The 15,740-nt window shown below is 45.2% G+C and overlaps 2 protein-coding genes across 3 annotated transcripts in view; both read left to right on the top strand.

Moving 5' to 3' along the window:
- Window positions 1–15,740, top strand: part of LOC310853589 (diphosphoinositol polyphosphate phosphohydrolase 3-beta-like) — a 113,380-nt gene that overhangs the window by 88,476 nt on the left and 9,164 nt on the right. The window lies entirely within an intron of this gene.
- Window positions 4,049–15,740, top strand: part of rassf8b (Ras association domain family member 8b) — a 52,437-nt gene continuing 40,745 nt past the window's right edge. For both annotated transcript variants that reach the window (XM_083757968.1, XM_083757967.1), the window contains exon 1: window positions 4,049–4,506. The gene's annotated coding sequence lies outside the window, so the exon portion shown is untranslated. The remainder of the gene's footprint in view (window positions 4,507–15,740) is intronic.

The raw sequence follows: 15,740 nt of genomic DNA, 5'->3' as shown, positions 1-15,740 counted from the left end.
ATACAGAGAGGGTCTGCTTGAAGACGTGTGACACACCCTTCAGGAGACATTTATACTGGAGGTCGTATGCATGCGCGCACGCACACACACACACACACACACACACACACACACGTGCACACACGTGCGAGCGCGCACAAAAACAGCATCGATAGCCGAGAGAGTCTGAGACCTTCTCGGGTCAATACATTCTGTCAAAATGAATTTGAACTTCAGTTCAGATAAAACGTTGAATTTGTCCGACACTATATAATATACGACGCTCTGTCTAATGCACTTGTGTGTATGACCCAGGGCTGGACTGGGACAAGAATTAGGCCCGGTCATTTTCGCGTGAATTTGGCCCAGACCGGCCCACTACAACCAGCGCGCAGATAGCAGAAACTCTACCGCCCGCTCCGTCGAGGCACACACAAACAAACAAGCCCTAATACCACCACTTTTACAGAACAACATAAATGATACAAACCAACAGACAACTACACAACCCTTTGTAGAGGATTTATTTGTCACTCACTGATATACAGGTAGCCTACAGTGAAGAATGGCAGCACGCCCGGACCTTTCCTGGTGGCCTGCCGCCTATTGCCCTGCTACGGTCGCCGCCCACCGGGGAAATGCCCGGTATGACCTGTGGCCAGTCCAGCCCTGGTATGACCTCTGAAGTTTGTCCTATAGTCCTATATACTGTTAGTTTGTTTGGCAGCAAGGGATTCATGGCACTTGTTTGCTGTTGCCATGGAAACCGTGGTGTCAGTCAGGACTTTACGACGTGGATGTGGCATAACAAAAGAGGAATAAAACAAAAGGAACAGCTGTCATTTTCTATATAATCAATTCATCTTTAAAAATTCCTCCAACTAATTATACCGTTTGTGGCTATACCGCTACATCCAATTTTTTTGCTAAAAGACGATTTTAGGTAAATATCAGACCACATGTGCTATGGGAGTATCATTTGGAGCAGCTACATGCATCATTGCATCTTTGCATCTTCACATCACTGGCTTCCACTGACAATGCATGGTGGACTGTATCTTTGCATCGTCATGTCGCTGTGCTTCCATTGACGATGAATGGTAGACTGCATCTTTGTATCGTCATGTCGCTGTGCTTCCATTGATGATGAATGGTAGACTGCATCTTTGCGTCTGGCCTCTGCCTGTGTGAACGCAGCATTACTGCAGGACATTTGCATGCAGGCAGGCCAATACACACATGTAAACAAAGCCAGCCAGTAGGTGGGGGAAACAGTCAGTCAGGACTTTACAACGTGGATATGGTACAACAAAAGAAGAAGAATACAAAAGGAACAGCTAACCCCTTTCATATATCAAGGCCCACTATTTATTCAGCATTTGAGCCAGGGACCACGTACTATCTCACACCTCTCAGACCCAGAACTGAGCCAGGGACCACGTACTATCTCACACCTCTCAGACCCAGAACTGAGCCAGGGACCACGTACTATCTCACACCTCTCAGACCCAAAACTAAAGACTATGTATTTAGATTTTGTCCACAATTCCATGCTGTATTGATGTGGAACCATTATGGCGAGACATCAGGCAAACAGTTCTTCGACATTCTCTTATTGTGTAGACTTCTTGTGAATTAACTAATTAAGCAATGCAGATGTTTAACAATAATTGAACTCTCAAAGAGTTAAAGATCTATAATGGTCAATTTGGTTACCAACTCTCCATTTAGCTGGGACCACCTGGAACCCCCTCAAGGACCACTGGTGGTCCCCGGACCACTGGTTGGGAACCACTGATCTACAGTATAATCAGTGTGTGTGCCTCAGCCTATCAGCTCACTGCTTCATGTTACGGCGTTCAGAGTATGGGTTTTATTATGGTTAAGTCTCCCATTGGCTTAGAGGCAGCCTAGTGCCTAGGTGTCCACTACGGTCGGTCGTATAGTAGCAAATGTAGTCCAGGCGCTTTTCCAGCACCTGGCAAAAAACATGATTGGATGTGTTTAATATTAGAGAATAAACTTTGCAGAGGCAAAGAAGCAACCAGGTGTTCAGGAGGTGTGCAGGTATAAAAAAATTAAAAATTAAAAAAATCGGGCTAACACATCTATATAGAACAAAGCGGAGGAAAACTTTATTCATGTTTCGACCTATACAGTCTTCATCAGAATATAGAAAATAAACTTTATTGAAACTTAATTGTAAATGCCTATCTATAGCAAATAGCAAAACAATGTCAAACAAATGTATTTCCGCCGGGCAGCGATGTTTAATCAAATAAAAAAAGTGAAAAGCAATCAAATGAATCCAGACATTAATTCAGAGTTTGAAACGGAGTGGAGTGACTCCAACCTAATTAGTAGGCTACAGGTACTAAAAACATTTAGCCTATACTTACAGTAAGTAGTAAGTACTATATCAAGTAAATGTACTGTCTGTCACCATGTGGTGAGTATAAATAAGTACAATTTTGAGGTATTTGTAGTCTCTTTACTTGAGTATTTCCAATACTTTTACAATCTTCTACTCACTACATCTCATGAGGCAAATATTGTACTTTTACTCCACTGCAATTTATTTGAAAATGTGTTATTTGGTGGCTTTTGATTATCACAAAACATATGGGCTACATTACCCACTTCAGCCCCAGCAGATCTACAAGCTCACAATGCTTGATTGATTGATTGATTGAAGTATTGTACCTTGTTCAATTCATCAAAACATCTAGAGACGTACAAATATACACATCTATTTTTAGCCAAAGAACAGATCAGGAATTCATCATTAAGGAGGTAAAAAGGAAAAATAAACATATACAGCGAGGGGAGATTCACATGTCTTAATGAATGTTGGTAGGGTGTTCCACATTTTGGTGGCATAGGAGCGAAAATAATGTAGTCCCTTGTTTGTGCCGAATCTGGGTTGCACATGGTTTGTTACACTCCCTCTGGTGTTGTGGGTGTGGACTTCGTTTACATTAAGGAAGTATTTAGACAGGTATACATGGGTATCTTGGTGTATCGAATCTTGTGGACCAGACCCATTGCAAGATGCTGTACTCTGTCGTCGACCCTAAGCCATCCCAGCCTGTCAAAGTGGGCAGGGGTGAGGTGGGTTCGGGGAGTGAGGCTTAAGTAGTAACCTGACCAGTTTGTTTTGGGATGTCTGGAGCCTTGTTTTAAGGGCCTTAGAGGTGCTGTGGTACCAAGAGTTGCATGCATAGTCGAAGAAACCTTACGAGGGCTCCTGTTAGGGTCTTCAAGGTGTTTTCGTCGACCAGTGAGGAGAGCTGTATAGGAATCTTGTTCTTTGGTTGACCTTTTTGATTACGTTGTTGGTGGCCATTTTATCACCGGAAAGATTTGCCTCCAGGATGGAACCTATAGGTAGGTAATTTCATATTGTTTTTGGTTCATTGCGTTGCAATGCGACGCATTGTACAGAGCTTAGATCTGTTTTTTTTAATGTTTTTTTTATTAATACATTTGAAAACTTGAAATGGCCATGAGACATTTTGATTCTGCATAATGTGTACTTTTACTTTTGATACTTTAAGTACATTTTGAAGTGTAATTTTACTCATAGGCCCTATACTTTTTGAAATTTTGAGTATTGAGTATTTCTACATGGCAGTACTTTTAGCCTACTTATAAGTAAATCATGTGAGTACTTGTTTTCTGAGTGACCAACACCAACCATGCACTTATAAATGCCATCATGATGACTGAGGTGAAGGCATCAAATCACCATCATGTCACTCACTCATATCATGTGTGTGTGTGAGTGGTGCGCGCGCGCTGTGGTGGTAGTAGTGCTAGCGGCCAGTGCATTGCAGCTTTAAACCGATCCATAATGCCTTGCGGTGTGTCCCACTTCTGCTCTATAGTGTAATTTACAAGGCAAGAGAGGGGAACTGAGTGTGTGTGTGTGTGTGTGTGTGCGTGTGTGCGCGCGTGCGTGAGATGATGATGATGTGAGTCAGTCAGAGAGGAGGAGATTGAAACCACCAACAACACGCACGCTACGACAGTATACGCCGGAGCAGCACGGACATGTGTGTGTGTCGTGTGTGTGTGTGTGCTCCCCATGTCGGATGTCCAGTGAGTGACCGTTACCGTTACTGCCTGCGTGTGTTTACAGACACGCGTGAATGAACGCACCGCACCGCACCGCAAACTTTGATCGCCCCGGTGGTGGCCGGACAGCTAGCCTGGGGGAATCGAGTCTGAGGTTTGATTCGTTCAGGCCAATTATAACCGCATCGCAACAACACCAAAACAACACACTGTAGTAAGTGGTGGTGGTGGTGGTGGTGGACGGTACACTGGACTGGTGCTGGCGGCGGTGGGCCACCCACCTTAACATGCTCGCCAAGGAAGGAAGAAGAAGTATTGGATTTGGAATTCATTCTTCTCCTGTCGGGACGACGGATTCTTCCCAACAAGACTGCGACAGACTGAGCGAGGCTGCTGGGCTGGGACAGAGGCACTGAGAGAGAGAGAGAGAGAGAGCTTCATTCAGCAGAGGTACAGTACTGTTTTTATTAGCCTATACTGCTAGGGTTCTTTTTATGTTTTTAATGCGGTGAATGTAAAGCCTGCACTGTTACTGTACGGATCAGTGACTTAGTTATATTATGCGTCAGTCAGTCAGCTGTGTGTGTGTGTGTGTGTGTAGCAGCAGCAACAACAACGCGTTTAGAGTGCCACAGTCATCTGGGTGGAATGGAATGGGAACCGTTATTTGATTTTAGCCTAGGTTACTTTATCCAACGTTTACTGTCAAGAGTAGGGGGGGGGGGGGGGGGGGTCTGTGTTGACCAGTCAGTGCAAACTTTTTCATTTCAAAGACCCCCCCCCCCCCCAGTTTGGTATGCATTGATTAGGACCCCCACATGACATAACTCTGAGAATGGGCAAATCCATTTGCACAGTCTTGGAGTTAGAGACCCATACTGGTCCATTTGGTTCCTGACTATCAACCATTTTAAGTGGGGGACCCCCCTGGCTAGAACTGGGCCCCACTTTGAGGACCACTACTCCACTAGTGTGTAGAACAACATCACAGATTGCTCAAGAGTTGCATAACTTTTTTTTGTTTTCTTTTTTTTGTGACCAACTTAGTTTTCTCATAGGAGTGCCTGCATTGTCGGTCTGTCCTCTACTACGAAACTCACTCATATGAATCTTCAGTCGCAGTTCAATCTCATTAAAACAGTGGTTTTCAACCCTTTTCATATCAAAGGTCCATTGTTTATTCAGCATTTGAGCCACGGACCACCATTTGATGACATTTAGCCCCTCGGACCCAAGACTTTGGATGTTTTTGTTGTCATTGGGAGATCCTGTCCACAATTCCATGCTGCATTGATGTTGGTACCATTAGGAGAGATAACAGGCAAACGTTGATCAAAAACAACAATTCTTCTACATTCTCTAATTGTGTAGACCTCTTGGTGTCTAGATGTTTAACATTAATTCAAGAGATAAAGATCTAATAAGGGTCCATTTGGTTACCAACCCTTCATCAGCCATAGCTGGCGACCACCTGGGACTGGTTGAAAACCACTGGATGACTTTTGATTTTCATTACATGTGTTAAGTTAATGGAAAGAAATCAATCTAGACACATTTTTGTACGCGTCTGGTTTATATTAAGGCAAAGTTGCCCTCCGTCACCCAACAATGGCTTGTTACGATCTGTCCCCTGTCAAACTGGAAATGGAACCAATCAGTGACAATTTAAGACGGGGAAGTAATCACGTACTTTGATCAGATTGTCAAAGTACTAAAGTGGTAAAGATGAATAATTCGCCTAACCGTAAAATCTCTGTGATGTGGTGTTTTGTGAAGTGATGAGTTGTGAATCATACAGTTACAGCTATAGACTGTAATCTCTGTGATGTGGTGTTTTGTGAAGTGATGAGTTGTGAATCATACAGTTACAGCTATAGACTGTAATCTCTGTGATGTGGTGTTTTGTGAAGTGATGAGTTGTGAATCATACAGTTACAGCTAGACTGTAATCTCTGTGATGTGGTGTTTTGTGAAGTGATGAGTTGTGAATCATACAGTTACAGCTATAGACTGTAATCTCTGTGATGTGGTGTTTTGTGAAGTGATGAGTTGTGAATCATACAGTTACAGCTATAGACTGTAATCTCTGTGATGTGGTGTTTTGTGAAGTGATGAGTTGTGAATCATACAGTTACAGCTAGACTGTAATCTCTGTGATGTGGTGTTTTGTGAAGTGATGAGTTGTGAATCATACAGTTACAGCTATAGACTGTAATCTCTGTGATGTGGTGTCTGTGAAGTCATGTACCATATTTATTTATACTAGCTCTGTTTTGAACCTCACTCTACCAGTGTTGTTTTCGTCGACTAAAACTAAGACGAAAAATGTTCGTCGACTACCTTTTCCACTGAAGAAAACTAAATGGAAACTAAATTAAAACTATGCTATGATGACTAAAACTAAGACTAAATACACTGACAATTTCGTCAACAAATAAAAACTAGACTAAAATGTTAGGAAGGGACTAGTGGACAACAGATCCAGTATAAGTCATTTTACACTTGGTTGCATGCTGAAAGCGCGACGCGTTGTGAGCTTGTAGATCGGCTATTTTCAGCAAGTGTAAAATAAGTCATTATGACGGCAACAAGGCCCGCAAAAATACATTTTAGTCGACTAAATCACCTGTAGATTTAGTCGACTAAAATCTTATGACATTTAGTCGACTAAAACTAGACTAACACTAATACATTCCAGGTGACTAAAATGTAACTAAGACTAAGTGAAAACTATTCAGGAGACTATGACTAAAACTAAAATAGAAATTTGCTGCCAAAAACAACACTACACTCTACTACGCTATTATCTCTGAGAAGAGGTTCTGTGTCAGGATATCCCTGTGTCGGTAGAACAGGGTTTGACCCCGTCCAAAAACAGTGGCGAAAACCCTCTTCAGAGTATCGTTTCCAAAAAGTAAAGGTATTTCTGGCTAGCTACAGATGATAAACTTAGGACAGGCACGTAACATTTTTAGACGGGGCGGGTGAAACAACTGTGTCACTCACTGTCCAGTCAACCCCCGTCCGCGTGTGCAGTACTGCTTCCGTAAGACTAGGTTAGATTAGGAAAACATGGTACTGGCTGACTTCATAAGCGGACCTTGTTTCACCCCTGTCTAAATATGTTAAGTGCCTGTTTTTAAGTTTATCATCTGTAGATAGCCAGAAATACCCTTTTTACTTTTTGGAAACGATTTTGCACCGTTCTACCGATGCAGGGCTATCCTGACACGGAACCAGCTCTTCTCTGAGCTAAGTGAGTTATGTGAATCATACATTTAATAAATAATAATAATAATAATAATACACTTTATTTATATAGCACCTTTTATACAGAGTTGTAGTTCAAAGTGCTTAACAGGCAGGACAGAAATCAGGTACTTTACAGTTGGGTCATAACATATCAGACACACTCCACATAGTATGCATTATAATCATCAACATAAGAGGGGAATTAAAAGGTCAGGCATAGAGTTAAAAAAAGACACGTATAAGATCATGAAAATAACATTTATTAATTTAAGTCTAAGGCATTTGAGAGAATAAGCGCACGGTACCGGGGAACCTTCTATAAAGTGCTATGGGAGGATTGAGAAGGCCAATCTAAAGAGGTGTGTTTTAAATTTTTGTTTAACCCATTTTGGGCGGGAACCCCTTTTGGTGTTAGCATTACGTTAGCTTTAGCTATTGAAAAATAGCAGATCTACAAGCTCATAGCGCGCCACCGAGTGGCGCGCTACGAGCTTGTAGGTCTGCTATTTTTGAAAAATCAAAGAACGACTGACATAGAAACAGCTTTTTCAGGATTTTTAGAATCTGATCTCAGGTCAGAAGTTGGTGGAGTTGGCCTCTCTGATTTCCTGAGGAATTGTATTACATAGTTTTGGTGCATAGACGGCGAATGCGGCCTCTCCTATTTTTCTTTAGAGGTTTCTTCTTCCTTTTTGTGTCAAGTAAACCTGCTGTGGAGGATCTTAGTGTTCTGGATGGAGTGTATGGACTGTAATCTCTGTGATGTGGTGTCTGTGAAGTCATGTGTCATACAGTACTGTAGCTAGAGTGAAAATAACTTAACGTGACTTACTGTATGAGCTACATGTGCAACTTGTAGTGTTGACTTTGATTTAGGTTTAGTTATAGACAAATTATTTTGAATACAATTCATTATAGTTTTAGTTATATTTTAGCCATCAGAAACCAAAATGCATTTTGGCGGACCTTGGTAGCGATTCGTAATGCCTGATTTCACACTTGGTTGCATGCTGAAAATAGCAGATCTACAAGCTCTGCAAACACCGTTGCTCAACGCCACACTTCTACAGTAGATCTGCTATTTTCAGAGTGACCCGCCTGACCAGAGTGACCTGAGTCACCCTGCGGTGGTGTTAGGCGCTCTTACTCACTGAGCCACCGAGGCCCTCTGTCATGTTCCACAACAAACTCAACTCACCCTCCTCCCACCCAGTCACCCTGATCACCCTAATGTCACCCTGACCACCCCAGTCACCCTCACCCCACAGTCACCCTCACCCCACAGTCACCCTCACCCCACAGTCACCCTGACCACCCACAGTCACCCTGACCACCCACAGTCACCCCACAGTCACCCTCACCCCACAGTCACCCTCACCCCACAGTCACCCCACAGTCACCCTCACCCCACAGTCACCCTCACCCCACAGTCACCCTCACCCCACAGTCACCCTGACCACCCACAGTCACCCTCAAGGCCTATTCATAGTATGGATTTTCGGTGGTGAGGTGACCACCGCTCCGCTGGTGAGGTGACCCCGCTGGTGAGGTGACCACCGCTCCGCTGGTGAGGTGACCCCGCTGGTGAGGTGACCACCGCTCCGCTGGTGAGGTGACCACCGGAGCTGAAATAACATGGAGCGGTGGTGAGTAAAAACAGGGAAGGGCTGGGTAGAGCGGTGGTTTGCTCTTCACCGCTGCTCCGTGACGTCATGTTGTAGTTAGGTGGTCACCTCACCACCGAAAATATTAGACTATGAATAACGCTTCACCCCACAGTCACCCTCACCCCACAGTCACCCTCACCCCACAGTCACCCTGACCACCCACAGTCACCCTGACCACCCCACAGTCACCCTGACCACCCCACAGTCACCCTGACCACCCACCCTCACCCCACAGTCACCCTCACCCCACAGTCACCCTGACCACCCCACAGTCACCCTGACCACCCCACAGTCACCCTGACCACCCCACAGTCACTCTGACCACCCACAGTCACCCTCACCCCACAGTCACCCTCACCCCACAGTCACTCTGACCACCCACAGTCACCCTCACCCCACAGTCACCCTCACCCCACAGTCACCCTGACCACCCCACAGTCACCCTGACCACCCCACAGTCACCCCACAGTCACCCTCACCCCACAGTCACCCTGACCACCCCACAGTCACCCTGACCACCCCACAGTCACCCTGACCACCCCACAGTCACCCCACAGTCACCCTCACCCCACAGTCACCCTGACCACCCCACAGTCACCCTGACCACCCCACAGTCACCCCACAGTCACCCTCACCCCACAGTCACCCCACAGTCACCCTGACCACCCACAGTCACCCCACAGTCACCCTCACCCCACAGTCACCCCACAGTCACCCTGACCACCCACAGTCACCCTGACCACCCCACAGTCACCCTCACCCCACAGTCACTCTGACCACCCACAGTCACCCCACAGTCACCCTGACCACCCCACAGTCACCCTGGTCATCCCACAGTCTCTGACTAGAGCCAAAGAGCCCATACTGATGGCCAGATGTTTCGCCTCTGACGACGACGAAACGATTTCGTAGCGTCCGACACCACCAATCACTAATTATTTGACAGGTTATTTAATTAACACATTTTAAAGGGCAACATTTACTAATAAATCAAATTATGACAACACATTGATTAGTTCAAGCTTAATGAGCTCACGATGTGTTGCAAGCACCTCGAGCTCATGACGAGTTACATCACGATCTTGTAGTTAGATCTGCTATTTGTTAACATTCTAAATTAAGGTAACAAATAAGTACACATCGTTATGAAAAAATGTCAAATATCGACCCATAGATCTATCTTACTTTGACTAACTGCTGGTTCTGGCGGCTGTGGCTCAGGAGGTAGAGCAGGTCGTCCAATGATCCCTGGGTCGGCGGTTCGAATCCCGGCTCCTCCTGTCCACATGTCGAAGTGTCCTTGGGCAAGACACTGAACCCTACACTGCCTCCAATGAGTTGGTCGGTGTGAGCTCGCCACCATTGGTGTGTGAATGTGGGAAGTGAGGACGCTGGCGTCGACTGTTCGCCGCTTCACCTCCTAATGTATGAATGAATGAACCGCTGTAAAGCGCTTTGAGCACTTGGAAAAGCGCTATAAAAATGCAATTCATCATTCTTGTATCGTTGGTGATGAGAGTTGAAGCTCTTTTACTGCTTGCATACACATCTAAGATAGGCTATTTCTCCTACAACCAGTAAGACGCCCGCCCTCAGGGCGAGAAGCGAGGGTGACGAGGTCTCATGCACGCATCCGCCTGGGTGACGGCAGACTGCTGGGCGAGCGCTGGCGCTTTGGCATGGGGGGTCAGATCAACATACGGAATTAATTCTGTACTGGCCATATATGGAGGGTGTCTTGAGTGTACACGGTTTGATGAGGTCAGATCCATCCATCCGTCCATCCATCTTCAACCGCTTATCCGTAGTCGGGTCGCGGGGGCAACAGCTCCACCAGAGAGCTCCACCAGAGCAACATTAGTGACTTCCTCCTGGGGGATCCCGAGACGTTCCAAGGCCAGTGAGTCGATGTATTTCCTCCAACTGCGCCTTGGTCTGCCCCGGGGTCTCCTCCCAGTGGGACGTGCATTGAGGACCTCCCTAGGGAGGCGCCCGAGAGGCATCCTAACCAGATGCCCCGAACCACCTCAGCTGACTCCTTTCCAGGCGAAGGAGCAGCGGTTCTACTCCGAGGTCAGATAAACATATGGAATGTCAGAACAGGTCAGCTCCATATATAGAGATCTAAGGGTGGCAGCGGGGGCAGTGTCTTGAGTGTACAGGGTTTGATGAGGTCAGATCAACATATGGAATGTCAGAACAGGTCAGCTCCATATATAGAGATCTAAGGGTGTCTTGATTGTACAGGGTTCGATGAGGGCCCAGGTAAGGCCTTAAAGGACCGCTTCACCACTTTTCAACCTATCTTCAGCAATTTATTTCTACTCGGTCTGTGTTCCATAGGAGGACTGTGGGCAGTTCAGAAACCGTCTTCCAGTGACATGACATCATCGATGGGGAATACAAGCTAATAGAAACTGCATGCTTTCTAGTCCTGAAAAGTTGCAATGTGAAAATGGAAGCCATCGTTCTCACGATAATGAAAATCTAAACATTTTTGTAAAAAGATATTGTTTAAAAAGAAATCTGCCTAATGATGATGTCACTGGAAGACGGTTTCTAAACTGCCCACAGCCCTCCTATGAGACAGACTGAGTAGAAAATAATCGTGCCATTTTATCATGATTATTAGTTATATGAAGATAGGTTGAAAAGTGGTGAAGTGGTCCTTTATTGATTTTTTTCAGACTTACAGTTCTAGGAAACACAGAATGGGGGGACTTTTTTATTATGTCCACACAACAACTCTAAGGTATATTAATGACATACTGTAGTAAAATGTTGAAAATGAGTGGAATTCCCCTTTAAGTTAACATTGAATTGAATTGATAAATTGGGGTCCCAGAGATAGAAATGCCATTGGGGGTCCGCAGCCTAATGCACGTCAAACTGGAGGCCCTTTAAATTGTATAAGGGTTGAGAATCGTAAAAATCTTCTCTTACATACAGATAGGTGGCACTTGTGTCCTTGGCATATCTTTTCAAATGGGGGTCCACGCCGGGGCAAATAAGTGTTCATTTGGGGGTCCTCGACATGAAAAGGTTCGAGAACCACTGCTATACTGCATTGGGTTTAGCAAACAAAAAAACCCGAACCCGAGAATGGATCCTCCTGCCTGCCTTTACACCCCTCAAACTCTTTAAGCCGCAGCTGTATCATATTCCACTTTGTGGACCTATAATAGCTCAGATATTCCCAGTGGTGTGTACTGGTCTGGTCAGAAGGCACCGCATCGTTTAACGACCCGTGGGTTTATTGTCCGGTGACCCTCACCGAGGCATCGGGTGGGGGGGGGGGGGGGACATTTGATGTCCTTTGGATGTGTAAATGGTGTCCGTCTCCCCCACTCCTGGTGGCCATGCAGCTCCATAAGCCCTGCCGGGTCTTACAGGGTTAAAAGCTTAAAGGCAAGCTGATTACTACTTCTAACTTTTGAGACTGCAGCAGCGGCCGGCCGGCCTGCCTGCCTGCCTGCCGGCCTGCCTGCCTGCCTGCCGGCCTGCCTGCCTGCCTGCCTGCCTGCCTGCCTGCCGGCCTGCCTGCCTGCCTGCCTGCCTGCCGGGCTGCACTGGCTGCTTGCCAGCCAGGGCAATATACTTTGCTTGGCCACCCTCCTCCTCCTCCATAGGGCATGAAGTGTCATATACTGTAGGACAAGAGGAAAATTGAAATTCCTCAGAGCTAAATTAGAACGTTGGCCTGAATATCAGTTATATATCACCGGTGAGTGCTGTGACGCTGTCATCATGCAACTGAGAATATAGAGAATAGGCTTCATTGTTTTTCGTCTCGCAGCGGTGGCTGAACGGTTTGCGGAGCGGTCTTCATATCGGAAGGTCGCTAGTTTGTACCACCGCTGAAGTGCCCTTGAGCAAGGCATTGAACCCCTACCATGAAATGTTCTATGAGCAGGGCCTGGCTGTAAACAAGTTCTTGAGCTTAGTCCAGTTACCCTGGGTAAACATGTTAACTTTGCTTTGCTTTGCTACTTCGTGTCCGACTTCCAAGGAACCCTTTATTTTTGACATTTCGGCCCAAGTGCAAATGAGTTAACATCTTGGTAACAAACTGTGTGGTCACGGGGGTAAAGTTCTGGCGACGTAGATAATGGTTTTAATGAGGCCAACATTATGCGTTCTGTTCCCCAAAGAATGAGGTCAACACTGCCAGAACCAGCCAGGGGTTCCGTTTCCTGCACAGTAGCTCAATGGGTAGACTCAGAGCACGATGACGCACGCACGCACGCACGCACGCACGCACGCACGCACGCACGCACGCACGCACGCACGCACGCACGCACGCACGCACACATACACATACACATACACATACACACCTGTTAGTCAAAGCTTGTCATGTCATGCCAGTGCTGCAGACATTTTTTGTATGCTACTGTACGTTTCTATGTTTGTGCACAATGTAATACATATTTCTTGTGCATTTCGCTCTCTCTACATTGGTTTTTATTTCTTTTGCTTTTTTAACCCATTTAGACCTATCATCGATTCTACAAATATCTTCTAAATCCTGACAGTTTTCTGAAAAACCTATGTTTCTATCTCAGTCGTTCTCAAACTATTTCATGTCAAGGACCCCCCCCCGAATTATCTGTATTTGGCCGCTGACCCCCATCTGAAAATATGTTGTTCCAGGGACCCCCCCCCCCCAGAAGCAAAGATTTGAGTTAAAAACGTTCACTCTGAAAGAATATCTATTCCAAGATTGGCGCCACATTTTCGCGATAAAAAAAAAATAGCAGACCTACAAGCTTGTAGTGCGGCACTCGGTGCCGCGCTATGAGCTTGTAGATCTGATTTTTCAATAGTTAAAGTATAACGTAATGCTTGAAACACCAAAAGGTTTTCCCGCCCAAAAGAGCTGGCACTATAACAACATGCCATGGTGAGCAGTAATTCTTTCCACCTAAAACACTTTTGTTTTCATCGTGTAATTATCACGGGGCCGTTTTGTGTCTTGTTTCGTGTTTGATGAAACCTCAAACGGTTCTTCTATAAACTGGGTTTCTTAACTTTCTTCTGACTCTTTCAGATGAGGCCTATAGCTGCCCTGTGGTGCCGTTCAGTTTAATTTGTCCTTGGAGGTTGTCTATTCGGCTTATTTCTGCTTGAAGTAAGCCTATAGCCTGCAGCAACATCAGGCCACTTGCTTAAAGGTATATTCAGTGATTTCACTTAATTCAAATATCACTTATTTTTTTGTTTTGTTGTGATAATCCTCCCTACTATAGAGTGTGCTGACCATTATAAGGAGTTCCTCCCTGTCCCCAGTTAACCCCTGGGGTAAAAGAAAACCGTAGGTTTTGTTTTTGGCTATAGCCCAGCCTTCATCCAATCAGGATAGAGAGCCTTGGTGTGCGTGCTGTTGGCCTGTTGCGTGTCCCTCCACTGTAGTGCGTGCATGTGCACATCTTGTGCACATGATTTTCCTAATCACCCTAAGCACTGAATGCTCCTTTAAAGGTTTAGTTCAGATTTTTGGACCTAAAGTTGTAGGAAATACTTTGCCTCATTGCCTGATCGAGTCCCGTGGTGGGAGTTCTTGTCTTGTTTTGGTGAATATTAAGTAGTCCCGGTCATTTGGTGGGGGTCTGGGGGCCACTCATTAAAAATAAATTAATCCACAAAGCTAGCGTCATTTGTATTGTTGACCAATTTCTACCATATGGCGCAACTTCCGTTCAACTTTGACCCCTCTGTCACCCGGAACTATGTTTTTGTGTTCAACTTTGACCCCTCTGTCACCTGGAACTATGTTTTTGTGTTCAACTTTGACCCCTCTGTCACCCGGAACTATGTTTTTGTGTTCAACTTTGACCCCTCTGTCACCCGGAACTATGTTTTTGTGTTCAACTTTGACCCCTCTGTCACCTGGAACTATGTTTTTGTGTTCAACTTTGACCCCTCTGTCACCCGGAACTATGTTTTTGTGTTCAACTTTGACCCCTCTGTCACCTGGAACTATATGTTTTTGTGCTGCTACTGCATGGCATAGTGATACTGGACACAACATTGTTCCCTCCACTATGATAAGGGTGCCAATGTGGTTCAGAAAGGCCTGCCAAGTGTTATGGAACACCATTAATAAGGGAGAACCTAATCTTTTCAAGTTTGATACAGTATAGAATCTTTCATGAATCATTGAATCAATCTATTGTGCGCATACTGCGTAGGAGCCAGAGGGATGTATCCATTTAAGGAGAATAAGCCTCCGGGCCAAAGTATAACGTTGTGAAAGCACACCATGGTCCTTTTGATGTGTTTTAATGGGTTAATGTCATGTGGCTCCTTATATGGCTCTTGACTTCCAACAAATAAAAACTAGACTAAAATGTTAGGAAGGAACTGGTGGACAAGAGATCCAGTATAAATCATTTTACAATTAGTTGCATGCTGAAAATAGCAGATCTACAAGCTCACAACTGCGACGCGTTGTGAGCTTGTAGATCGGCTATTTTCAGAAAGTGTAAAACTGTCCGTAACTGCCATGTGTTGCCATTATGTTCTGTTTCACGTTCTGCTTTGTTTGCAACCAGAAATCAGTTCAAGGAGTTGACCTCTCCTCTCCATCATGTAGCTAAAAAGAATAAATGTAATAATTTCTTAATCTCACTGGTAATAAATAATAACGTAACCGTACGGTCTCGTTATCGTGCTCGTTATTCGGCCTTGGCCGTGTGATACTGTACATTCTGTCAATCTGAATATGATAGAACGAAGACGCCATGGCGTTATTTATTGTTTTGA

Source organism: Protomyctophum parallelum, assembly GCF_964188405.1.
Source record: "Protomyctophum parallelum genome assembly, chromosome: 22".
Taxonomy (NCBI): Eukaryota; Metazoa; Chordata; class Actinopteri; order Myctophiformes; family Myctophidae; genus Protomyctophum; species Protomyctophum parallelum.
This window is presented reverse-complemented; position numbering and strand designations above follow the sequence as displayed.